The sequence below is a fragment of the Pongo pygmaeus genome, chromosome 16 (assembly GCF_028885625.2).
Source record: "Pongo pygmaeus isolate AG05252 chromosome 16, NHGRI_mPonPyg2-v2.0_pri, whole genome shotgun sequence".
NCBI classification, from domain to species: Eukaryota; Metazoa; Chordata; class Mammalia; order Primates; family Hominidae; genus Pongo; species Pongo pygmaeus.
Window position 1 is genome coordinate 32740431 of NC_072389.2, and position 27566 is coordinate 32767996.

A 27566-nucleotide genomic window follows, 5' to 3' on the forward strand; every position below is an offset into this window, starting at 1 on the left:
GCAGAGACACCAAACCTAGCTTTTAACCGAAGTATTATGCTCAAGCTAAATCAATGCTATAGGTAACTTCTCCAAATTAAGTAACCAAACTCCAAATCACAAGCTTTGGACTAGTTAGGTAATTTACAAAATACCTTTAGAAGCATTCTATTTCGTGATTTCTAATATATAAACACACCTTAGGCTCAGGAAAATTCACTTAGATCAGCGTCAAAACCTTAACATTGAATTTAGAAATGAGGAATACAAATCTGATCATAAAATATGTATACGTTACATATAATTACTGTACATATTTTGTATAAAATTATAAAGGGTATACAAATACACTTTTTTTCCCTAGAACTGAAACATTTCTATTAATCTGAGGCAGATGGCTTAACAGTAGCAAAATCTGCAGTAAAAATCCAGAAGCAACTACAAAATGTATTAAAACAATAAATTTGTTTTCACATTATATTCCTTTTTAATGTTTCCTACCTTTTTTTTGAGACAAGGTCTTGCTCTGTCACCCAGGCTGGAGTGCAGTGGTGCGATCGCAGCTCAGTGCAGCCTGGATCTCCCGGGCTCAAGCGATCTTCCCACCTCAGCCTCCTGAGTAGCTGGGACTACAGGCCTGCACTACCACACCTGGCTAGTTTTTGTATTTTCAGTAGAGGTGGGTTTTCGCCGTGTCACCCAAGGCGGGTCTTGAACTCCTGGGCTCAAGGGATCCACCTGCCTCAGCTTCCTGAAGTGCTATGATTACAGGTGACAGCCACCACTCCTGGCCTGTTTCTTAACTTCTAAAATTACACCTACCATTTATATGTGAAAATAGCTTGTTTTTTATATGCAAAAGATGCTGTGAGCATGGGCTAGACAAAACAGAAGAGGTTGGTCTTTCAAACATGGCTGAGTGGTCTTATATGAATGAAAATTATAATAAAGCAGAGTGTGATTTTTTAATTGAGATTTATACACAGAATATAAACTTCCCTTGATGACATTCAGCTGTCCGAGTGAAAATACCTTACACAAATCAGCGACTCTGGACATTATTCCTCCAGCCTTCATTAAGTAGCTAAGAAAAGTGCTGATATAAGGAAGTTTCACTGGCTTATAGTGATACTATTTTAGGTGGACTCTGTAATTCTGTATCTGCATTTGTCTTTCCCCAAACCTTCTGATACTCTAGCATGCAAATGCCCTCCTGCAATGATCTTCTGAAGCACAGTAAAAAGTAAAATTGGAGTTACCACTTCCTTTATGTTTGCTTCTTTCACTTGAACATCTGAATAATCTTGATAAAGCTGTTTTACATTAGATAAGAAATATGCTGCATTCCTAAGGGAAGACTTTCTGTCTTTAAGTTCATCATATTCTGTTTGTAGTTGTTTCGGCTGAGGCTCTAACCTAAAACAAAAATAAGTGACATATAATAAAATGTACCAGCCTATCTTGTGTGAGACTGAGGCTATAAGTATGCTGAGTGAGTGTGAAGAACCAGGGTTGGCCAACTAGATGACTTGCTTTGGCTCTGAAACTATGAATGTGTAAAATATTCTGAGTTTCAGTTTAAAATGTAGGAAATAAAAATCTCTGAAATACAATGCACAATGAATAATTAGCATATAAGAATATGCCTTATAAATGCTGAAATTCATCAAGCCATTCAAGTCTTGAGAACTACTGGATCAAATGTATGCTTGGCTATCATTCAGATGCTCATGCCTGAGGAACCAGGCACTACAGTCTAACACAGAAACCATGGACAGAAAGCTTTCCCAATGCTCCTTCCTTTTATCAAATCTTGTCCACTTTCCAAAGTCTAATAAAATCAGTGGAAGACTGTCAGTGCCTGGATGAAAATGTGTGACCTTGGGCAAACTGTTTCATCTCTCCGTGGCTGAGTTTCTTCACTTATGCTCTAGGTGTGTTTTCTCAAATTCAGGCAAAACAATATTCAACTCCATGATGTCACTGGTTTTCATTCCTTCTAGACACCAAATGTGCACATCATTGGAAGTATCTAAGCCTATGGCTTTACTTCTTGATTTCTTCCTTTTGTCACGAGACATTGTCCCTTTTTTCTGAGTTTTCGACTGACTTTCTATTGCCAAGTTCTCTTTTTTCAACAGAGGGCTGGGCACTAAGGGGTCCTGTCTTTTTAGAAGTGACCGACTCGGCTGGTTTCTCTGAAAGTTCTGAAGATGCTGTAGTTGGAATAACCTCATGTCATTGTGTACTTATTTTCTCTGCTGATTTAACTTCCCTTCTTGTATCACTTTCTTCATCACTAATGGGCTTTCAGTCATCACTAATGGGCTTGAGCTTTCTTCCTGGTTTTTTGCACTAATTGTTACAGATTCGATTTCACTTGCTTCATTTCCAGAATTGTCTGAACAAAGGTCTCATAAGGTTCTTCATCATTCTCATTTTCACCCGGCCCGCCAGTGCTTGAGACATCAGAATTATCAGGAAAATGGAACACGTCAATAGGCTTGCACTTTCGACCAGCTTTATCTTTCATGAAATGTGTTCCTTCTAAAGTGTTCTTTGAACATGTTGCACCCTCAGGCCTGTGAGGCCGAGCCTGCTGCCACCTCGGGGCCATCTGGGCTGTCCCGTGCACTACAGGGTATGTAGCTGCATCTCTGGGCTCTGCTCACTAGAGGCAACTGGCCTGGCGCCTCCCTAAATCATGACAATCCAAATATCCCCTAGCATTCCCAAATATCCCCTGTTGGGGGAACAAATCCTTCCCCGCCACCCAGTTGATAACTACTGGGCTAAAAATCACCAGCCGCAAGCCAGGTTCTGTGGCTCATGCCTGTAATCCCAGCACTTTTGGAGGCTGAAGCAGGCAGACTGCTTGAGCTCAGGAGTTCTAGATTAGCCTGGGCAACACAGTGAGACCCCATCTCTGCAAAAAATACAAAAATTGGCCAGGCTTGGTAGCAGGTGCCTGGGCAACACAGCCAGATCCTGTCTCAAAACAAAAACAGAAAACAAAATCACCAGCCCCAACTGGTTTGCTGGGTGAGAGCTCCAAATTTGCAAGGAGCAGAGAGTTCCCAACTCACCCAAACTGTTCACCAGCATAGAAAAATACACTAAATGGCCACTCAATTTATAACTAACAAAACCCTGGCCCCAAACCCAGATAGGAGAGCAAGGGAGGAGAAAGCTATAATTCAATCTCACCTGTAAAAAGAGATGCAAATAGCAAAATGAAACCGTGATTGTATGAAAAGAACAATATGTACATGATCAGGTAACTTTTATACTAGGAGTTTTAAAAAAAAAACTATCAATATAGTGTTATATTTAAACAGATTAAAGACCAGACCATATAATTACCTTAATATAACCACACTGATAAATTAAATTAATGTTGCAAGTAAATGCTTTGTAGGCAAACAGTGAGGCCCCAGCACACTTACCTGCAGCACCTTGTCTTTGGTTTCTGCTTGTTTATTTTATGCATCAATTTATCTGTTTTAGCACACAGATATACACTGTGTTATTTTCCAATGACTGGAGACTATTCCATTATAAATGGACAGTTGTTGGTTTATTTAAGCAATCACTCTGCCCAGTGGAAATATAGGTATTTCCAGACATTGCTGTTATTCAACAATGCTGCGTCACGTGAGCCTTGTCTATGTGTTATTGATTACATCTAGATAAATTCCTATAACTGAGATTTCTGGGTCAAAGAGCATGTGCATTTAAAACATTGTTCGATATGAGGAAATTGCCTTCCAAAGTGGCTCGCCATTTTACAGCAGTACAGGGTGCAAGTCCTCAGGGAGACCTGGTGACTGAGAGAAATGGGAGTGCTATGGGTGGTATGCAGGAGAAGAGGGAGCGTAGAAGCCAGCCAGGTCTGTAAGGGGCAGCTTTTGCTGGAAAAGACACTTGCAAATGACATTCTTGTAAACTTTGCTTATCATCAAAATCAAAAAACATTTTACATGCAAGGGAGTGATTTTAGAGCTTTTTGAGAAAATAAATATGCTTTGGGTTGCAAAAATTCCCTAGAAGGACCAAAAGCATCCTATTTAAGTAAAATGCCAGAGAAGTGATCAACATTAATTGTAGGTGGGAGAGGTGACAAACTGGTGGCCCACTAACTGAGACCAGCCCACAGGGGGGTTTCACACAAGCAGTCTTAGTAATTTGGGAGAGATGCCGACAGATGCTCTCGTGAGCTCCTTTCTCACTGAAATCTAGGGATGCCCCCAACAAGATGTATCTGGAGGCCAACTCTGGGTTGAGATTGTTTGGCTGAGGGAAGGAGCAGGCAGGGGAAGTGTTTTAAAGCCCTGGTTCTCAGTGTATAGGCCTTAGACCAGTAGCATTGCAGCACTGGGGAACATGTCAGGAATGCAGATTCTTGGGTCCCACCCCAGATCTACTGAATCAGCAATTCTGGGTGAGGTGGGGCCAGCCACTTGAGCTTTAACCAGCCTTCCAAGTGCTTTTCTGCACTCTCACATTGGAGAAGGAGTGTTCTAGGTACATCACCCCAGCCCATCCCTGATCAAATCACAATGTGGCCTTTGAATGTCACCAACCCTGGGAATGTTTTCTCCGCCTCTCTCTTGATTTGGTTCTCTTCTTACCTGCTTGTGTCTGTTTCTGCCTATGCATGTATCTTTCTGACTGCCTTTCTCTCTCTGTCTCTCTAACTCCCTCTTCTTACTTGGCCCTGTTGTTCTCTGCCACTCTGCCAATCTCTGTGGATGTCTTTGTCTCTCTGTCTCTACATCTTTGTGTCCCTCTTTCCAACTGTCTCTCTCTCTCTCTTGCTGTGGTCGCTCTGCATTGGTCTCTCTCCTGTGCTCTCCCGCCTCTCCTGGGCCCAGGCCATCCGTCTGAGAATGCAGCCCCCATATCTGATGATTCTGGGCACAGTCAGCTGCTCCTTTGCCTTCATGCTCCCAGTCTCGACGACCCCCAACTCCATCGCCTTTGCCACTGGACACTTGCTGGTCAAAGACATGCTGAGTCTGGGCATTTCCCAGCAGAGGCCCTGGGAGGTAGGTGGGCAGCAGGGGGTGGGCAAGGCCTCTGTTCAGGACTTCTGCACCCTGACCCCACTCCCCAATCTCTGAATAGGTCTTTCTGAGTGGGGCCAGGAACATACATTTTAGCAGAGACTATGGGATGATTCTCACACTTAGACAATTTCAGGAAACACTGCCTTACTGATTACTTTCCAAAATTTGCTTCAAGCACGAGGGACTTCCCCCTCCCTCTGGACCCTACTTTGGGCCCAGAATCTTCAGGAGAGAGAAGTAGCAGACACACCCTGGGACTCAGAGGTGGGCCTCAGTGCCCAGCCAGCTGGGGAGGAGACAGAAGCTGAGGACTGTAGCAGTGGGAAGACCCCACCAGCTTTCAGCAGGGCCCAGCCATTGGCAATGTGTTCCCTCTCCTGGAAGCTCCCTGCTGAACCAGCTCCTCCCTCCCCGCTCCTGAATCCTGCAGCCTCTTCCCTCTCCACTGGCTTTGCAAATAATCCTTCCAAAACTGTCAAAGCCAAGAAGGGCAGCCTGCTTAACCAATTCACGATGCAGGCACTGCAGGCACAAGACCCCTGCAGGACACATGGGGAGAGAGAGCAAGAGTGAGAGAGAGGCAGAAAGGGAGACACAGAGTAAACAGGGAAGAGGGGAGACAGAGAGACAGAGACGCTCATTCATTTGTTCATTCATTCATTTCAGCAGTATTTACTGAGTGCATTCTATGTTCCAGCCACTGGGAGCACTACAGAGCAGGAGAGACACAGATCTGCCTCTAAGGAAGGTGCTTTCTTTTTTCTTTTTCTTTTTTTTTTTTTTTTTTTTTTTTTTTTGAGGCAGAGTCTCGCTCTTGTCGCCCAGCCTGGAGTGAAGTGGTGCGATCTCGGCTCACTGCAAGCTCCACCTCCCCGGTTCACGCCATTCTCCTGGCTCAGCCTCCGGAGTAGCTGGGACCACAGGCGCCAGCCACCACGTCCGGCCAATTTTTCTGTACTTTTAGTAGAGACAGGGTTTCACCGTGTTAGCCAGGATGGTCTCGATCTCCTGATCTCATGATCCGCCCGCCTCGGCCTCCCAAAGTGCTGGGATTACAGGCGTGAGTCACCACGCCCGGCCCCAAGAAGGGTGCTTTCTATTGGTGGAAACAGACGTCAACAAGTTCAGCAGATTTTCTTAAATTATGTAAATTTCAATACTGCTAGGTGCTCAGAAGGAAATAAAACATGAGGAAGTGGAAGAGGACGGGGGAGAGAGTTGGCAGGGAAGCCCTTTCCAAGGAGGTGACATGGGAAGCAGCCAGCCTTGCAACGAAAAAGGGGAAGGGAAGTCTCAACCGAGGGCGCAGCAAGTGCAAAGGCCTGGAAGTGAGGAACAGCAACGAGTGCTCCAGAAATTGAGGGCCAGGAGGCTGGGGTGGCTGCAGTGGAGTTGGGGAAGGATAAGGTTGGAGACGCGGGGTCAGGGAACAGCGGGGCAGGGCACAGACTTGGTATCTTATTCAAACCGCAGTGGGGGCCCTTGATAGAGTTTTAAGCAGGACAATGATGTGATTTCACTTCTGTCTGTAGAAGATCATTTTGGCTGCTGGCTGGAGTGGATCGTTAGGGTGGGAGGGACAAGTGTGCAAGCAGGGAGGATACTTAGAGAAAAAGACAGCGAAGAGGGCAGCAATGCGAACAGCACATATATGGAGAACAAAGACAGCCAGAGTAATGGAGAATCTCCAAGAGGTAGAGACTTGCAAGAGATGTGGAAGGGTACAAGGGGCACCCCCAGTCAGCCAGTCCCAGGCAGGGATGGCCCACCTGCAGGTTTGCTCCTGAGAGTAATGAGTTAGGTGTTAATCACATAACTAACATGGGACCAGCAGGAATTTCGAGCCCTGGCAAAGGCAGATGCAATCCTCCCCTACTTTCCCCAATGTGTCGGCCAGGCTCCCTCTAATCCTCCCAAGGTGCTGGGGCTTCCACCTCTGTGCCCTTAGAAGAGAGGCAGGACAGCACACACAGCATGTCCCCCACCTGTCCGTGGTAATATTTATTTAACACTTTTACTAAATCAGCTTGACATAAAAAAAAAAAACCTTAAAGAAGAGTATTCCAATACATGCATCAATGGAAAACCAGTATTATTAATATATGCCATGGCTGGTAAGTCTAAAATAAATGCAAAGCACAAAAACAAAAGAATTAAGCTCTCCCTGGTAGCAGCTGCCTGGAGAAGGTTCTGAGCCTCTCCTTGTTAAAAGGGCAACTGACAGGAGCAGAGAAGTGCTGAAGCCACGGTGGCCCCTGTGAACCCCAAAACTCTGAGACAGATCTCAGTAAGTTTAGGAAGTTTATTTTACCAAACTTAAGGACACATGCCTGTGACACAGCTTCAGGAGGTCCTGATGAGACATGCCCAAGGTGGATGGAGCACAGCTTGATTTTTTTTTTTTAGACGGAGTCTCTCTCTGTTGCCCAGGCTGGAGTGCAGTGGCGCGATCTCGGCTCACTGCAAGCTCCACCTCCCAGGTTCACGCCATTCTCCTGCCTCAGCTTCCCAAGTAGCTGGGACTACAGGCGCCCACCACTATGTCCAGCTAATTTTTTGTATTTTTAGTAGAGTCGGGGTTTCCCCGTGTTAGCCAGGATGGTCTTGATCTCCTGACTTCGTGATCCACCCACCTCGGCCTCCCAAAGTGCTGGGATTACAGGCGTGAGCCACCGCGCCCGGCCCACAGCTTGATTTTATACATTTTAGGGAGGCATGAGACATCAGTCAACATATGTAAGGTGACCATTGGTTTGGTCCGGAAAGGCGGGAAAACTCAAAGAGGGGAGAGGCTACCAGGTCACAGGTAGATGAGAGACAAATGGTCACATTCTTTTGAGTCTCTGATGAGCCTTTCCAAAGAAGGCAATCAGATATGCATTCATCTCAGTGAGCAGAGGGATGACTGAATAAAATGGGAGGCATTTTGGCCCTAAGTAGTTCCCAGCTTGACTTTTCCCTTCAGCTTAGTGATTTGGGGTCCCCAAGATTTATTTTCCTATCACACCCCTAAGAGAGACTTTCTCTGGGAAGAATAGACAGATGGAGAATTGGAAAGGAAGTAACTGTCTCACCATGTGATTCAGGCTGGGCTATGTGAAGGCGGGGCAGCCAGAAGACCCAGGTGGGAAAACAGGGATTTTCAGCCCAAGGTGGACTGAGCGGTCCAAGAGGCCAGCCAGGGTGGGGAGGAGACGGGCACTTTCGCCACCAACAGAAGAAAAATGCTTCCCAATAGGACAACGGTAGCCTTGACTAAGACTCCCTGACTGGACTGAACCTGAAGTGTGTGTGTATGTGTGTGTGTCTGTATATATGTGTACATATATGTGTTTGTACGTGCGTGTGTGTTTGTGTATATGTGTGTGGGATAGGGGTGTTTAATGATCAGACAAGATTATTTTCAAGTTAGGTAACCTTGGGCAAGTCAACTTCTCTAGGTCTCATTTTCCTCTTCTATAAAATGGGGATTAATAAGAATCAGCTTTGTAAGGTTGCTTTCTGGGTTAAATGGCATAATCCTATGACAACTGCATAGCACACAGCGCCTGGAACCTAGAGGCCATCAATGAAGGGGGACATTTGCAACTTTTTGAGTGACAGCCTAGGGTAACGTAAAGATTGAAGGGCCCAGGCATTGACTGACCTGGGTCTGTGTCCTGGCTCCATCGCTTCCCGTCTGTGCGATCTCGGGTGAGTGACTTCCTGTCTCTGAGTCTGAATGTTCCCATCTGTATGGTGGGTCAGGTGCTGACCCCTCCCTCTGTCTGGGCTTTATTTCAGGTGTGGACAGGCCTCCTGATGAACTTGATGGATGTCTTGTTGCTCAGTTTGGCTATGAATACCTAGGCACAGACCATCTTCCAGCTGGGCACCTTCCCAGACTCGGCTGATATGCACTCCATCAATGTCAGAGCATTGCCACGCACCTTGGCCAAAGACACATTTTGGACCCTCTGAGTCCACCTGGGGGACTCCCTTGAGGCCGAACCATCTCAAAGGGCTGTCACCATCACCTGTTGCTAAGACTCTACAAAACAATCAAACAATTCTTTTCTGTAATCCAATATGCAGCAAGCAAGGGTGACCTCCAGTGGTCTACTTGGGTCCACGAGCCATTATCTAGGACACTTTCTCTCTCTCTCATGCAATTCAAGGCCCGGATATCTCTCAGATCTGCTGCCTGAGAAATGTGCTCCTTTATCAGTGAGCTGTTTTATCGTTAGGATGCAAGAGAGCCCAGTTTCATCAACATTGAGCAAATGTGGCACAGTGTTTGTCTCGTATAGTTGGGATGAGAAGCTATTCATTCCCATGGGCACAGCTAACATTATCCCCCAGTGACTACTTTTGATTACACTGGAGAGACCACCTTGTCTTTAAAGATCACTTTCCTGGGATACAGTGTTCCAGTCCATTTGTTCCAGTTGCTCCAGCTGTTCACAAGCAGTGTGTGTTTTTGCTTAGCTGGTGTCCATTCTGCAGCAGTTGTTTTACCCCTGCCGAAAACCAGCAGTCAGAGATTCTTTTTTAATCCTTGGAGACAGGGAAAGGGACAGATGGCTTTCCAAGGACATGAGACTATGCAAAGCCTCTTTGCTGTTTCTCTGGGCTCCTGAGCACACCAGGGGAAGTTCTGAAAACTCCAGCTGACATCTCGACCTGAGAGATTTAGGATTCTCCTGTTTCATCTGGGTCAGTTTGGCCATAATTCTGGGATCAGGCCAGGCCTGGGTCCTGTCCTCACATGGGGTGACCCCTCCAGCCAGGACCTTCTTGCATGTGGCCCCCAGGGGCCTCTGTGGCTGCAGGGCGGTCAGCTGCTTCTTGTCCCAGCAGGTGGCCTTGACCTCCCCACACCCCACCTTAAGCGGTAAGCATGTTTAATGATCAAAGGCCCCATTTCTCAGGGGTGAGAGAAAAGTCAAAAGATAAATTGGGGCCTTGTAAAAGGCCAGGGTGAAATGCCTCAGGCAAGCAAAATGATTGTCCCCTTCTACATATGGGTGAAACAGAGACATCCCCATGAGCCCAAGGATGGAAATGGTGTCTGCCCTCAAGGGTTTAATCCCTCTTTGTTCCAAGCAGAAGCATTCTGGCATCCCAGTGAGGAGCGCAGGCCCTCAGGGAGTGTCTGCTGAATGGAATGGCCCAGTGTTAGCCCAGTATCAGAAAAGACACCAGCCCAGGGGCCCTGAATCATCACTCTTCCCCTTCCTAAGCCTCTGAGGGTGGAGATTCCCCTAGGAGCACTTGGCCAGCTGGGAAGGCAGCACTCAGCTGCACTCATTCTTGATACAGCACGAGTGAATCATGGGCATTTCCCTGAGAGCAGTGGGAGAGGCCCTCTGAGTTGGAGGTTGAGCTCTACCTCCTTTCCAAGCAGAGCACTCTGTTGAATCACAGTTACAACCCACTGGGGCTGGCGGGAGGTGCGCTTGTATGGGACTGGAGGCGAGAGGTTCATTCAAAGAGAAACCCGTGGGATTTGTAACAAGATGAATCATGATTTCAAAGACTTCTGATCAAAAATACTGTGAAATAAAGAATGTTCATCAACATTGGGCCTGGAGATGATTTACCTTTCTGAACATAAGAGAGCTTCAAAGCCCCAAATTCCTGGGCTGTGGATTCTACAGAATTGATGTCTTCGACTTCATTTTCTTCTGCTCTTCCCTCCCCTCTCTAGCCATCTACTCAAACTCTCCTGCCTCAGGGCCTTTGCACGTGCTGTTCCCTCTGCCTAGAACACTCTGCTTCCAAATATATGCCTGGTTTCCCCACTTATTCTATTCAAGCCCCTGCTCAGGTGTCACCTCCCCCGAGACACTTCCCTGACCTCCTGTCTAAAATATCACCCTCAGTACCCTCCACCCTCTTACTCTGCTATATTTTCTCCTTAATACTTAGGGCACTGTATAACTTATTTTCCTCTCCCTCTGGAATATAAATTTATGAAAATACAAATGGTATTTTTTTTACTGCTCTAACTCCAGTTCCTAGAACAATTTCTGGCACATAGCAAGTGTTCAGTAAATATTTGCTGCTTGAATGTGCACCAGAATTAATGAGAAAGCCATCTCACCCTCTGATCTGGGGTCTGTTTCATTCATTACTTTTTTCACTCCTTCTTCCATTTATTCATTCAATAAACATTTATTGGGAACCTGTCATGTTCTGGTTCATTGTCCTGCCCACATGGAACTTACACACTGGCAGGGGAGACAGGCAATAGGAAGATAAACAAATAAATACAACAACTCTGGGTCATGATGCCGACGAAGAAGAAAATGAAACTAACCAAGATGATAAACTGATTCAGAGGCTACTTTAGCCAGGGTGGCCCGGGAGGACTTCTCTGAGGAGAAGGCATTGGATTGAGACCTGAAGGAGTCAGCCAGATGCTTATGGCAATGTGGGAGGAAGGGAGAAAGTGGGAGTGATGGGGAGCCTCTGGGAAGAACATTCCAGGCAGGGGGACGGCAAGTGCAGAGGTTCAGATGAGCAGATTGCCTCACTTAGCTGGGTGCTCTGAGCTGGAACTTTGTGGCATTTGTAAATCTAGATTCTGCCTCTTATGGTTACCAGGTCTCTCTGCAGCTTTCCTGAGAAGCCATCCTAGCTTGCTCTGACCGGATGTTACTCAGTCCTTGAAGCCTGAAGGGCTTTGCCATTCTTAGTGAAAAAGAAGATCTGCGGGTAGAAGGCAGCACCATTGCAGTGTGCTCATGGCGGCATGGGAGCAAGGAGGTGGCAGGGCTGGTTCAGAGTCCTTGGAATACACCAAGGGCTCATGTCCAGAAGATATGAGGAGCACCCCAACTCAGAAAAGACAAGACAAACAAAACAGACAAAACCTTGTTTTTGTTATCTGTGGCTGCATAACAAACCATCCCCAAACTTACAGCTTTGAAACACAGCAATTTCTTGGCTCACGTTTCTGTGTTTGGACAGAGCTCTGCAGGGATGGCATTGCCTCTGCCCCATGAGCTGGGAGTTTTGCTAGGGCTGGAAGCTCTGCAGTGGCCACTGACACTTCAGGGCCTCTCTTCACGTGGCTTCTCCAGGAGTCTATCCTGGACCTCTTTACATGATAGTGGTCTTCAAGGAGGACAAAAACTGAAGCTAAAAGGCCTCTAAGGGCAGGATGTGGAAGTCTAAGAACGTCAATTCTGCCAAATTCTATTGGTCAAAGTAGCTCACAGGACTGGCCTGGTTCAAGGGGAAGGAAATAGACTCCAGCCCTTGATGGCAGGGGCAGCATCCACCAGGGAGGGGAGGGACAGTGGGCTGCCATGTTTGGAAGCCATTTACCATAACCCCCAAGAGAAAAGTGGACAAAAGTTGTGAAATATCATCCCAAAAAGGGATATCTACATGGCCAACAGGGTTGTGAAGAGACACCCAAACCTGTGTGTTTATAATTTGCAAATAAATGCAAATTAAAATAAAATTCAACAACATGTCAATCAGACTGGCAAAAACAAGAAAAGTGGACAATAAGTCCTGGTAGGATATAAGGAAACAGAAACCCTGTCAGCCGGCCAGCAACTTGGCAGTAATTAGGGGTGCTCATTATCTGTATTTCCTACGACCCAGAAAACTACCCCATGGGCCCTAAGGAGACAGTGACAGAGGACGTTTGTGCCACTGTTGTTTGAGGCCACCTCGGTGGCCATCACCAGGGGAGTATTTAAATAAAATATAGAGGAAATACACTAAGAAAAACACAGGAACACATAGAGGTGATGAGCTACAGGTACACAGAGTGACAGATTAGACATAGACATATTCCAGTATGGGTGTCAAACAGATACAGAGTCAAGTAGGTGGAGAAATAGAGGTGGTGATGGTAGGTGTAAAAGAAGAGATGAAATAAAAGTCACTAAACAAGGAGTTCAATAAGCCTCATTGGAATCCTGCCTCCATCTCTAACATGCTGTGTGGCCTTGAGCAGATCTCTTTACTATTTTTGTTTTTTTTTTTTTTTTGAGACTAGGTCTTGCTCTGTAGTCCAGGCTGGGGCACAGGGTGCAATTATAGCTCACTGTAACCTTGAACTCCTGAGCTCCAGTGATCCTCCCACCTTAGCCTACTGAGTAAATAGAACTACAGTTGTGCACCACCATGCCAGGCTTATTTTCTTATTTTTTGTGGAGACAGGGTCTTGCTATGTTGCCCAGGCTGGTCTTGAACTCCTGGCCTCAAGCAGTCCTCCTGCTTTTGCTTCCCAAAGCACTGGGATTATAGGCACAAGCCACTGCACCTGGCCTACTATTTTGGATTTTGACTTTTTTTTGTCTGAGAAATGAGAGCACATAGGTGGGTCTCAAGAGGAAATAGAAAGCATGCAAACTAGCTAATTTGTGGAGAGTTTAGTAAAAGGTCAAGTTGCAAGGTGAGCAGAGAGTAGGAGGACTACAGGAAAAGTGTGGGACCCCAGTGCTGAGAAATCAGGGAGTGAGGAGTGGAGGAGCACCTCCCAGCCCAAGGCCTCAAGGGAGCAAGATCCCTGATGGGATCTGGTTCCAGGGACACAGCCGGCTCTTGGTGGCTGCAGGAAAGGGTGGGCTCTTCCTCTCCTCCATCCCTCAGCTCTTCTGCTGGGGAGTCAGGGCTCTCTAGAGAAACCAACCAACAGGGTGGGTGTGTGTGTGTGTATGTGTGTGGGTGTGTGTGTGTGGGTGTGTGTGCGCGCGCATCTTATCAAGAGAGGAGAAAGAGAGATTTCTTTTAGGAATTGGCTCACACCATTGTGGAGGCTTAGTGAGTCCAAAATCTGATGGGAGACCAGTAGGCTGGAGAGCCAACAAAGTGCTGCAGTTGGAATCTGAAGGCTGACTGCCGCAGAGCGCCCTCTTACTCAGGGAGGGTCAGTCTGTTGCAATATTCAGGCCTCCCACTGATAGATGAGACCCACTCACGTTCTGGAGGGTGATCCACCCTACTCAAAGCCCACTTATTCAAATGTTAATCTCATCCCAAAGCATACTCACAGAAACATCAAGACTGATGCATAATTAAATCTCTGGGCACCATGGCCCAGCCAAATTGACACATGAAATTTTATGTGTTGCACCAACAGGAGCCAGAATGCAAGAGGGGCTTTGATGCAGCCCGTCCAGGTCCACCTCCCGGATGCAGGGCAGGGAGGAGGAGCATGGGGAGGGGTCTGGAGAAACAAGCTTTGAGAAGAATGCGGCACAAAGGGCTGACACCACATCAGAGCTTGCAATCTGGTGGCAGCCCTCAGCCAGGTTTTGTTTGTTCTCTCCCCTGTGAGGTTTTCTTGTTTGTTTGTTTTTTTCTGTTGTTTTTTGAGACAGAGTCTCACTCTGTGGCCCAGGCTGGAGTGCAGTGGCCTGGTGTGATCTCAGCTCACTGCAACCTCCATGTCCCAGGCTCAGGTGATCCTCCCACCTCAGCCTCCGGAGTAGCTGGGAGTGCACACCATCACACCCACCTAATTTTTCTATTTTTAGTAGACATGGGGTTTCTCCATGTTACCCAGGGTGGTCTTGGACTCCTGAGCCTCAAGTTATCTTCCCGCCTCGGCTTCCCAAAGTGCTGAGATTACAGGCGTGAGCCACTGTGCCCGACCCCTGATGAATTTTAAATTATTATTTGCTAGTCATTAAAATTCAGGAGATTTCACATAAAAATTTGGATTTCTGCTTCTCTTGGAAAGGAAAATACCACATCTATCTAGCAATATGAGACCCTCATTGGCACCTGACAACAATTGTTTGGAGCTGAGTAGTTTGTGGAGGAAATCTTAAGTTGGAACATAAACATTCATTAGCCTCAGTCCCCACCACTCTTCAGTGTCTTACACTGGCTCTCCTCTTTCAACTCTGTCACTTTCCTGGCTTGTGAAAGCACTTGAATCTATGACACTTGGACTGCATGATCCGGGAGGTCCATTTCAGCATTAGCGGTCACGGGTTCTAATGGCCTAGAGCAGCCCTGCCCACTGAACTTTCTGTAATGATGGAAATGGTCTATAGCTGCCCTGTGCAACACATGAGCCACTTGCTGTGTGTGGCTATTGAACATTTATAATGTGGCTAGTTCAAATTGAGATTTGTCATAAGTAGAAAGTTGTAGTATGAGAAAATGGATGTAAAATATCCTGTCAATTTTTTATATTGTTTACATGTTGAAAGGATATTTTTGATATGTTACATCGACTAAAATATTTTATTAAAATTAATATCTGTTTTTTAAAATTCAATTTTTTTAATTTAAAAAATGTTATGTATCAACTTGGCTGGGCCATAGTGCCCAGATATTTGGTCAAGCATTATTCTGGATATTTCTGTGAGAGTGTTTTTAGATGAGACTAACATTTGAATCAGTGGACTGTGAGTAGGGCTACTAGAAAAGTTTAAATTATGCATACGGTTCGAGTTGGTGGCTCACGTACAGTTGCTATTGGATAGCACCAGCAATATAGGAAGGTTTTGGTTGCTTCTCCATATTCTCAAACCATCTCAAACCAATGGCAACATTGAAGAAGGCTGAAGAATTCAATGACTCTAATAGTCTATGCAGCTGGGTGCAGTAGCTCATGCCTATAACCCCAGCACTTTGGGAGGCTGAGGTGGGCAGATTCCTTGAGCCCAGGAGTTTGATACCAGCCTGGGGAACATGGCAAAACTTCATCTCTACTGAAAATAATATTCTATGGATCTCTGATTCTGATCCCAGACCAGGCTCTCCAGGAAGATCTGAAGGCTTACCTCTTCCTCTTCCTCTTGTGTCTTATGGCTTTGAATCCTCCATCCACAAATTCCCCTCAACAATGCTGATTCTATTTTTGATGATTCAGAAGCCCCTTCTGGATGTTGTGGGCCTTGAGGTCAGGCCAGCCTTACATAGACAGAGGTAACTGTCTACGTGTACCGAGAAAAGCCGCAAATATCTTTTGCCTGTTCACTCCCTTTGCCCCCATGCTCCCAAATCTTACATATCTACCTGAGGCCTTCTGGAAATGAACTGCCTGGTCCTTATCTAACCAGCTCCCTAGTGCCCATGCAGAAACTGGGCAAATGCTGGTGGCTGGCTTCTGGGACTGTTTTGTCTGACCAGCACAATGCCCTGAAGTTTGCTATGTGATGGGATCCAAGCCAGGGTGGCCTGGTGAGCATCAAAAGTCTGAACAATCAGATGTGAGCAGACAGGGGCTCACTCAGCAGAGCTGTCAGTGCAGGTAGGAGGGAACGGGGCATAAGCATTTACCTATTGCTTACTGAACACTCTACATGCATTATCTCATTGAATCCTCAAACAGTCCTTAAAGTAGGTACTATACTCCTCTCATTATAGCAGAGGATGCACAACTTCAGAGAGGGACAGTGTCTTGCCCAAGGTCACACAGCACAGTAAGTAGCAAAGCTGGCATTTGAGTTCAGGCCTGCTGCCTCCAGTCCAGGGCCCTTGCAGTTTTGGGGAATAGCTAGACACCTCCTTGCAGGCAGACAGCTGACAGCAGGCCTGACTAAGGCTTCCTGCAGAAGGTGAAAACTGATGGTCCTCATGCTGGCTTGGGCCCAGAGACCTGTTAAGATTGGTCTGCACAATAGTCTTTCATTAAAAAAAAAAAAAAATGCTGGCATTTACATGAAAAAGAGAATGACTGGCGTCTTTAGAAAAGTTGGAAAATCTGGTCACGGTGGGCCTCATTTTCAAGAGGCTTTGACCCTCAATTGGAGATGAGTGACAACTGCTCAGACAGGAGGGAGTGGGGGGCTACACTTTGCAATTCACTCCTGTTTGCATTTGTCCTGCTTTGTTCATAACTTGAGCAGGCTGGCCCCTGTGGGTGGATACACGAGTTTGCTGCTGCTGGTCAGCCTCGTGTACTTAGTTCTTTGCAGACCTGGTGGCTGGTCTAACGTCCTGCAGGGGGCGAGGTCTGGGAAGGGTGTTAGGCCCTCTGAGGCTTGTGGCCTCAGGTATTCCATTCAATCGCTGTGTGACTATGAGAATGTCACTTCCCCTATCCAAGCCGCAGGACATTCCCCTTCAGGCCTGAGAGTGACCCAGGCAACATGTCCTTATAATGGAAAATTGCTGTGCCCCAACTGGTCCATCCCACAGAGTGGGGGCTCAGGGGAAGCCTGCTGGGAGTGATGGGGTACAGAGATGCTGGAGAGGTGTCGGCATTCCAGGTAGGAACTGGCTTTCAGAGCAGCCTGATAGCAGACGTGCAGGGCAATAACTGCAGAAGGTGTGCATGGGGAACTTACATTATTGAGTACCTACTATTTGCAGTACCAGCTGCACTATGAAGTAATCACGAAGTCCGTGAATTGTCCCCTCCGCCGCAGCAGAGCCCAGTGGCTAACTTGTATAGCCAGAAGCCAGCCTGCTGGTTAGCAATCATGGCAGTACCATTAACAGCTGAGTGGCGTGGTTGCGACGTAGCTCTCTGAGTCTCAGTTTTCTGAGGTGAAGAATGAAAATAACATCCTTACCATAAAGGGATGTTCAAAGTAAGGGTTCCGTGAATTTGAAGGGAAATTGTTGAAAACGGCGCCTGATACACAGTAAGTGCTCAATAAATGTTAGCTGTTATTTTCATTAACCTTTTTTTTTTTTTTTTTTGAGATGGAGTCTTGCTCTGTGCCCAGGCTGGAGTGCAGTGGCACGATCTCAGCCTACTGCAACCTCTGCCTCCCAGGTTCAAGCGATTCTCCTGCCTCGGCCTCCCCAGTATCTGGGACTATAGGTACGCGCCACCACATACCAGCTAATTTTTGTATTTTTAGTAGAGACAGGGTTTCACCATGTTGGGGCTGGTCCCAAACTCCTGTCCTCAGATGATCCACCTGCCTCAGACCCCCAAAGTGCTAGGATTACAGGTGTGAGCCACTGCACCCAGTCTCATTAACCTTTTTTAAGAGGAGAAAACAGGCAGAGAGAGACGAGGTCACCTGCCCAAGGTCTCATAGCTAGGGAGTGACAGAGCTGAGATTTGAAGCCAGGTCCAAGTCAGGCTAAAGACAGGAAGGGAGCTGTGGAAGGAGACCAGAGCCACTGCTCCCAGCACTTGGCAGTTCCAAGAGCAGGGATCAGGCTCCCCTTGGAGGCACACAACTAGGGAGTGGGAGGGAAAGGGGAGCTGTATGGTTTCTCTGTGCCTCAGTTTCCTCCTCTGTAAAATGGGGCTAATTCTACCTTCCTACAAAGATTAGAGAAGTTGCTTGGAAAGGCTGTCTTTCTCTCTTCCCATACCTTCCACCCGCTCCTGCTTGTGGGCAGAAGATGTGGCAGCTCGCCCAACCCTCTGGGAGGTGGACCCCAAAAAGGGCAGGACAAGCCAACCAGGAGAGCTTCGTTAAAAAGTGGAAGAGCAGAAGCGACAGGGATTCCCAAGTCCCAGCGATTCCCCCACTTCCTCTCCACCTGCCACGGTGGCCAGCAACCGCCTGCTTGAAAGCACTGCCGTTCAGGCAGCATGCCTATAGTAGAAGGGGGTGTTTAGTCCCAAATTCAAATGCCTTCAGGAGCTGGGAAGGGGATGCGCCTGTGGGAGTGCTGACAGGCTCATTCATTGATTACTGGGGTGCAGTCTGCCGGATTGCTCCCCTGTGGAAGGGGGTAGTGGATACTCAGCTCCAGCTACCTGTTGCAAAGGTGGGAGCTCTAACCCGGGTCTTCTCATCTCTCAAGAAAAGATGGAAACCCAGATTTTAATGTGAAACTTATTTATTTCCAAATGGGGGCAGATCACACACACACACACACACACACACACAGCCACAATAAAGCACATTTGCATATGATTCAGACTTTAGGGTTTCAAGATTATGACCTCCACTCCAGCCCCACAGGCCTCACTGCAGCTTCCCACTGTTCTGGTCCTCCCAACTCCCTATTTCCCAATGGTCAGAGTGCAGGACCTTTGCACACACTGTTCCTTCTGTCAGGGATGTCCAACTCCCTTCTTCACCTACAAACTGATACTTGTCCTTCCACCCCCAGCTGGAATGTCACCTCTTCCAGGAAGTCTTCCTGACTCCCAGGTAAAACTGGGTCACTCTCCATCTATCCTACCACAGTCCAGGCCCAGGCATACCATGCTCAGAATTCTTTTTTAATGAACTTAAACTCTAATGATCTATTTAAGTTTCCTGAATTAGACTGTGAATTCCTTTAGTGGGACCACGACTTAATTCATCTTGGTGTCCACAGGGGTCAGCACAGAGCCTGGCACAGAGGAGACTCGAGTGAACTTTTACATCGTTGACATACATGTCATCAGAGTAACAAGAGGTGCAGTTTTATAGGATCCTTCTTTTGTGTCAGGTCCTGTGTAAGGTGCTTTGCATGGATTATTTCACCGTGATAAAGGCTTCTGTATTAGTCAGGACTCATTGAGTTGCAAGTGACAGATTGATCTTACACTGCCTTGGGAAAAACAGACATTTTCTAGTGTGTGGTCCTGCATAGATTTGGGCTTCAGGCATGTCTGGATCCAGGTACTCCAGCAAGGCCACTGGGACTCTCTCTCTGTTTCCTAACACTGTTTTCCTTGTGCTGCCTTCATCCCCGGCCGACTCACACTACATGGTGTTCCCCAAGGCTCGGGGCGTCCCTCCTACCAGCTTAGCATTCAAGGCAACTAAGAGCAGTTTTGTTTTGTTTTTTTCAGCCGTTGCAGCAAACCCCCGAGGAAAGCTCTCTTGGCCCACCTCCGGTCAGGTGCAATCCCCGCACCAGTCACTGTGGCCAGGGGATCAGAGGTACGTGGATCAACTAGACCCAGTCACATGCTTTTCTTCAAGCTGACGATGGTGGAGCAAGTCAGCAGCTATGCCTGTAACCAACACAGTGATAGCCTCCCCATTACCCTCCCTGCCCATTACAACCCTATTCCCATATAACCTTTCTGCCTGCTCTCACTTAACATAATGTATGATCTCAACCTCAAGTGGGCCTCAGTGTTGCCCAGCACATATGTTATTACCCTAGTTCATTTGTTCTCCCACTTTCCTGGGCAACCATTTTGTACTTCCTTCTTCCTCTTCAAGCATCCATCACCTCCTCCAGCATCTCACCTTCTCTGCTGACCTTGCTTCCTGCCAGTCTGAGCAAACAGAAGCAATTGGTCATGCTACTCTCAATGAATATTTTTGGAGCACCCACTACATGGCGACACTATTGTAGGCACTTGGGACATATTAGTGATCAAAAGGGACAAAGTTCCTGCCCCAGTGGAGTTGACTCTAGTGGTAGATAACAGCTGATGTGATGCTTACCATGTGCCAGGAACAAAGTGACCCCAGGAGGTGCCTGCTTTTATTGCTCCATTTTACAGATGAGATGGCTGAGACAGAGAGAGGTTATGATATGGACCCAAGGTCGCACAGCTGGCAAGTGATGGAGCAGGAATTTGAGCCTAAGCAGTCCAGAGTTCATGCCCTTTAACATTACCCTGTTCTGTGTATATCAGAGGATACTTTTCACAAGTGCACACACATTGCCTGTTCATTCACCATCATCTGTACCTATTTCCTCTGCTTTCCCACCTGCTATTAAGGATGAACGACCCCTGCTCCATTCTAAGACCAGCCCCACCTTGCGTGTTCTCAGTCTCACCCTCTGCCCCCTACCCCTACAGATGCCACTCCAGGGAGTCTCCCCTTTGTCACCGTCTCCCCTCTTGTTGAGATCTCCCACCTGTAAACATGCTATAGATTTCCTCACTTTACATCATTATCTTGGTCCAGTTTCCCGTAGCTACCAGCCACTGTTTCATTTCTCTGCTCTTTTACTGCAGAAATTACTGGAAAGAGATGTCTTTATTTGTGTCTCCTATTCTTCTCCTTCCAGTCTCTCCGGGACCCAGTCTCTTGCTGGAACTGTCAGAAAAGAGCCCAAGTTAGGTTTTGGCCTAAAAAGCCACCAAACTGTCCCTGCCAAGGTCAACTGTGTCTGCTAAGCAGCTAATTAGGCATTGCTCAGTCCTCATCTTTCTTGACCTGTTGGCTGCATTTGATGTACTTGATCACTCCCTTCTTGAAACATTTTGTTTACTTGGCTTCCTAAGCACCACATTGGTTTCTCAGTCTTCTTTGCTGGTTCCTCCCTCATCTAAGAACCCTTAACCTTGACGTGGCTTGAGGCGTGTCCTTGGATGTCTTTCCTCCCCAGCGGCACACTGTCTTGAGGAACATCATCATGCACCATAGCTTTAGGTAGGGATATAAAGTTGGGAGCCATCTATAAATCAATGACTCCCAACTTTATAACTCCAGCCTGACCTCCCCTCTAAATTTCTGACTTCTATTTCCAACTACGTTCTCAAAAGCTCCACGGAATGGCTCATCTGAATCTCAAATTTAAGAGTTCTGAACTGAATTCCTCCTCTGTCCCCCTCCACTCAAACCTGTTTTGACCACAGAGTTCTCATCTTAGGAAATGACACCTCAGTGCTTCCAGTTGCTGAAACACAAAAGCTCCTCATCATCCTTGACTCCCCTCTTTCTCTCACACCCCACAACCAATCAGCCTCTGCAAATCTTGTTGACTCTGCCAACAAAATGTGTTCAGAATCCAAGCTTTCCTTACTATTCCTCTGCCATCGGTCTTATCATAGTTCAAGCCCCATGAAGGCAGGGACTTCTGTTTTATTCACTTCTGTTTCTCCAGTGGTTAGCACAAAGTTGTTGCTAAATAAACGCTTGTTGAATGAATAAATATAAGTATGATAGAATATAAAAGTTACTCACAGGCCCACTAGTCCACCCTCCTCACTCCTAAATTATAGAGGAGACCCTGAAGTCCGGAAAGAATACAAGGTCCAGGATCATACAGCAAGCCACCAAGACTATGAATTCAAATGAAATTGTTTCTCGTTTTCTCTCTCCTCTTACTAATTCTCTTTCTTTCACCTGTGCTTCTCACTCCATGACTCTTTCATTCTCTTGGACCAGTTGCCTTCACAAAACTGTAATAATGGACTCAAGCAGGGCAGGCATTCATCCTCACATCTTCAGGAACTGCATGGGACTTGGGCTCTTTTCTGACAGTTTCAGCGAGAATAATCTTGGGGAAGGCTCTGATTGGTTCAGCTTGTGCTACGTGGCTATAGAGTGAGTTACTCTGATGGGTCCACGTGGGTAACTAAAAGGATGGAGCCTGTTAGCAAAGCTGGGTGATGGGTTTGTGGGGCAGGGGCAGTGGACAGACACTCCCCAACTTCCTGACAGAGATGCTCTTCAATTTCCTTGTGTGCAGGTGGAGGTCCTGGCACTTGGGGCTCTGGAAGGCCATTGCCCCACTGCGGGCTGCCTGGGATGCCTTCTCCCAGCCTGTTCCAGCCAGCTGTGGCCAGCTGCTGACCCAGCTCCTCCTGTGTGCCTCCCTGGCTGCCGCTGCTGCAGGTCTGGCTTATCACCGGCTGGCATCCTTGCTGCTTTATCCTCCTGGACCTTCAGCCATGGTGGCCACTGTCTGTGGCCTCCTGGTCTTCCTGAGCCTGGGCCTGGTGCCCTCAGTCCGCTGACTGTTTGCACTCAGCGTGCCCACCCTGGGCATGGAGCAGGGCTGCCGGCTGCTCCTGTCCTACAGCACTGCCACCTTGGCCATTGCTGTGGTGCCCAACATCCTGGCCAATGCGGGTGCAGCCGGGCAGGTGCTGAGGTGTGTCACCGAGGGATCCCTGTAGAGTCTCACCAGCTGCACACAGCATCCAGGGCTCTGGGCCCCACAGGCCAGGCGGGCAGCCGGGGCCTGACATTTGAGGCCCAGGAAAATGGCTCTGCCTTCTACCTGCACATGCTCAGGGTCACTCAGCAGGTCCTGGAGGATTTCTCTGGCCTGGAGTCCCTGGCCCGGGCAGCAGCGCTGAGGACCCAGCGAATGGTCACTGGGCTGTTTATGCTGGGCCTCCTGGTGGAGTCGGCATGGTACCTCCATTGCTACCTGATGGACCTGCGGTTTGACAATATCTGCGCCACACAACAGCTGACCCAGTGGTTATCACAGGCCCAGGCCACACACCGCGTGGCCCCTCCACCCAGCTGGCTGCTGCAGGCGGCTCGGCTGAGGCTGTCACAGGAGGAACTGTTGAGTTGTCTTCTAAGGCTGGGGCTGCTTGCCCTGCTCCTGGTGGCCACAGACCATGTGGCCTTCCTTCTGGCACAGGCAACCGTGGACTGGAATCAGAAGTTGCCAACTGTGCCCATCACACTCACGGTCAAGTATGATGTGTGATGACGGGAAGAGGGAAGGGAGTCATTGTCTTGAGGGAAAGGGGAGGGTCTGTTAAACCCTTGGCTTGTGATTACATTTGACTTGCCTCCAAGAAATAGCCCTTGAATCAGCCATGGGGCCCCACACCATGGGCAGAGGGACTCATCGGATACCTACAATGGCCCTAGGAAGTGGGTTCTATTTTCACTTCCTACTGCAGGTGAGGATGCTGACACCCAGACACCTTAAAATGACTTGCCCCCAAGGGCACTTTTCACAAGTGGCAGCATGTCCTAGCCCCGTTTTCCTCATTTGTACAAATTGGATCAATGCTCCTAACCCTATGAGGCTATTGTGCATCTTACGATGTGGTATTGTCTTAAAGTACCTAGTAAGCTCCACGGCACATAAGAGATATTTAATAAAGGGTGGCTGCTATTAATAGCTCACATCTGTCTGTATCAGACTGGAGGAGGGCTTTGGAATGGCTTTGATCAGGAGGCAGCCAACTACAGCCTTCAGGACAAATCCAATGGCTTCTTGGTTTTGTAAATAAAGTTTTTTTTTTTAAGAACACAGCCATGCCATTTGTTAATGCATTGTCTGTGGCTGTAAAGTTGAGTAGCTGCAACAGAGACTGTATGGCCTGCAAAGCTTGAAATATTTACCGTTTTAACAGTGATATAGAAAATATTTACTGTCAAGTTATAATCAGATACATTACTATCAGATCAAGAGTTGTGTTTTTCAATCCTTTCTTTTGCCACAGATCTTTTTATTTTTTATTTTTAGTAGTGAGATCCCACACAAAAGTCCATTGCCTAAAACATATCAAAGTGTCAGACCCTGAGCTAATAATATTAACAGCTTATATTTATCAAGTACTTATTACACACTAAGAAAATGTTTTTCAAACTGCAAAAAATCAGTTTAATCAATTTAAGGAGTCATAGACAGGCTTTTAATGAAATAGAAGAGACTGGAAAATTATAAGATTATGTTGTAGGCAATAAGGGAGTGTATGGCTTTGTGAGTATTTTCTTCAGTTACAATACAATCTGTGCTTTGAAGGTGCTGTAAAATGCATTTCTTTTCTTTTCTTTTTTGAGACAGGGTTTCACTCTGTTGCCCAGGCCAGAATGCAGTGGTGCAATCACAGCTCACTGTAGCCTTGACCTCCTAGGCTCAAAGGAGCCTCTGACTTTGCCTACCTCAGCCTTCCAAGTAGTTGAGACTATACGCAGGCACCACCATCACCCAGTTAATTTTTAATTTTTTTAGAGATGGGGTCTCACTATGTTGCCCAGGCTGGTCTCAAACTCCTGGGCTCAAGCACTCCTCCCACCTCAGCCTCACATGCCTGGGATTACAGGCATGAGCCACCATGCCTGTAATGCATTTCTTACATCACATTAAAGGGCAATGTTCTCAGTATGTTCCCTGATTGACTGTGTTTCGCCAAATCTCAGATAGTCATCAATTACAAGTCACACCATTATTTTATGTATCCTTAGGGCAGAAAATGCTACCAATTCAATTTTGACACAATGATTTCTTATCACTTAGAATTTTAATTGTATTTGTATAGAACAGTTCGCTTGTTATTTAACATAGGTTTATTTTGTCATATCTTTCTCGTGTATACATACAAAGAAAAATAGGGGGCTGGGCATGGCGGCTCACGCCTGTAATCCCGGCACTTTGGGAGGCCAAAGTGGGTGGATCACCTGAGGTCAGGAGTTCAAGACCAGCCTGGCCAACATGGTGAAACCCCGTCTCTACTGAAAATACAAAACTTAGCCAGGCGTGATAATGCATGCCTGTAATCCCAGCTACTCAAGAGGCTGAGGTGAGGGAATCACTTGAACCTGGGAGGCAAAGCTTGCAGTGAGCTGAGATTGCTCCACTGCACTCCAACCTGGGCAAGCAAGACTCCAAAAAAAAAAAAAAAAAAGGAAAAGAAAAGAAAGAACAGAGAGAGAGAGAGGGAGGGAGGGTGGAAAGAAGGGAGGAAGGAAGGAAGGGGGGAGGAAGGAAGGGAGGGGGGAGGAAGGAAGGGAGGGAGAAGGGAGGGAGGGAGGGAGGAAGGGAGGGAGGGAGGGAGGAAGGAAGGGAAGGGGGAGGAAGGAAGGGAAGGGGTAGGAAGGAAGGAAGGGAGGGAGGGAGGGAGGAAGGGAGGGAGGGAGGGAGGGAGGGAGGAAGGAAGGGAGGGAAGGAGGAAGGGATGTAATCTGATGGGTTTCCTAAAACATTCAAGCCGACTTTTCTGAATGACTCTGGCCAAGGAGTCAGTCTCTGAGGATTTTCCTGCAATATCATTCTCTGTGCCTTCCAGAGCCTGAGATGCCCCACAATTGCTTCCAGCATTTTCTTGCAAGCTGCGGGCCCTCACTCTGCAAGTTTTGTGGCTGGCACTCTCTGACGCTCTGGGAAAGCATAAATTGGCTAGGCCCACTCATTGCTTTGACATTATTTCATCTTTTCTGAAAGGTTTGGGAGTTTCTCCTGCATTCAGTTGAACCATTTGGGGTGTGGCAGGCTATCCTTCTGCACCTGGCTTAGTGCAGAGTCCAACCCAGGTTGGTTCCAAAGTTTAAATGGTGACCTTCTTTCTTCCCTACCTCTCTAAATACCATTCTTCCTCACCTGGACATACCCATGGAAACTGCAGAACCCAGTGCTTATAAGCAGGACACAGGGACCCACCTTGGCTGAGACTGACCCCTGGGTCGGCACATGTAACCCATGTGTGGCTTTGGGCTTCCCATCTTTTTTGTTTGTTTGTTTTTTGAGGCAGAGTCTTGCTATTTCACCCAGTCTGGAGTGCAGTGGTGCAATCTCATGGCAACCTCCCCTCCTGGGCTAAAGCTATTCTCATGCCTCAGCCCCCCGAGAAGCCGGGATTACAGGCATGCACCACGACACCCAGCTAATTTTCTATATTTTCAGTAGAGACGGGGTTTTACCATGTTAGCCAAGCTGGTCTCGAACTCCTGGCCTCAAGTAATCCACCCGCCTCGGCCTCCTAAAATGCTGGGATTACAGGAATCAGCCACTGCGCCTGGCCACTTCCCATCCTTTAAATTAGGCTCCTCCTGGGCTCGACCCATAGAATTGTGCATATTGGATGGAATAGGACATTTAAAGTATTTACTAAGGACTCAGCAAGAGCAAACATCCATCAACAATTTGTTTGCTCTAAAATATTCTGCTCAAAGATACTAACGATAGTAACATTTGTATGGTGATTTTTGTTTGGCAAAAGAACCTGTTTCAGACTCCTAGTCTCATTGGGTCCTCCTCAAACCCTGGGAAATGGGTTATTTCTGTACCCATTTTGCAGATGAAGGCAGGGAAAGCTGGACAAGCCTCCTCTAGGGGTGGGGAGTGGCCAGAGGGGCCCTGAGTTGACGCTACCTTTTTCTCCTTTCCCAAGGTGGCATACACCGTCCTGGGCTTCATCCCTTTCCTCTTCAACCAGCCGCCTGCGGAGAGCCCCTTCGTCTCTGTCCACAGCTCCGCTCGTGCCCACTGCTACCGTCCCCGCGTCCCCGCGCGGCCGCCCCGTTGGCCGCGGGGGCCCTGCAGCTCCTGGCGGGGCGGGCTCCATGGTGCTCCTGGAGGCCTGCGCCCGCCGCCTGCGGCACGCCATCGCCGCTTCCTTCTTCACAGCCCAGGAGGCGAGGAGGGTCCGCCACCTGCACGCCAGGCTTCAGCGAAGACAGACAGGCACCAAGGCCAGCAGCTGTCCCTGGGGGCTCCTTCCTGCGCCCCACACCCAGACCTGCCTGCAGGCCTCCGGCATGGATAAACTGCAGGCTGGATGCCTTGAAGAACCCAGAGCAGTGAGGAAGAGGGGAAAGAGCTTTGGAGTTGCAGAGACCTGAGTTGTAAACTTGGCCCTGTGCCGCCTCCCTGTGTGACCTTGGGTAGGTCACTTCACCTCTCTGAGCCTCGGTTTCTACATCTGCATAACGACTGCATATTTACCATTGACCTACTTTCCACGCAAGGATGTGGTCAGGACGGAAGGAGATACTGGGTATGAGAGGCCTGGATAACATAACATATAAATAACCATGCAAAGGTGCAGTCAAGGAAGTGCCAGACAGCTCATGGCTCCTGCAGGCCGGTTGGACATCAGGCTCATCTCATCTGCACCAACTGCTCTGCCTGTTAGATGGAGACCTTGCATCATGAATTTCTCTAAATGCACCTGGGACTTATTTATATGCCTCGAAATCCTCTAAACTCATTTATAGTAACCCAGAGTTTAAATTTTATAAATAAAGGTATTTATTAAATCTTAAATTA

General features: G+C 47.5%; 2 pseudogenes; one reads left to right on the forward strand and one right to left on the reverse strand.

Annotated features, from left to right (window-relative positions):
- Window positions 1-1115: 1115 nt before the first annotated feature.
- Window positions 1116-2596, reverse strand: LOC129014402 (centromere protein U-like; annotated as a pseudogene).
- Window positions 2597-3730: 1134 nt separating this feature from the next.
- Window positions 3731-27313, forward strand: LOC129014576 (osteoclast stimulatory transmembrane protein-like; annotated as a pseudogene).
- Window positions 27314-27566: the final 253 nt, after the last annotated feature.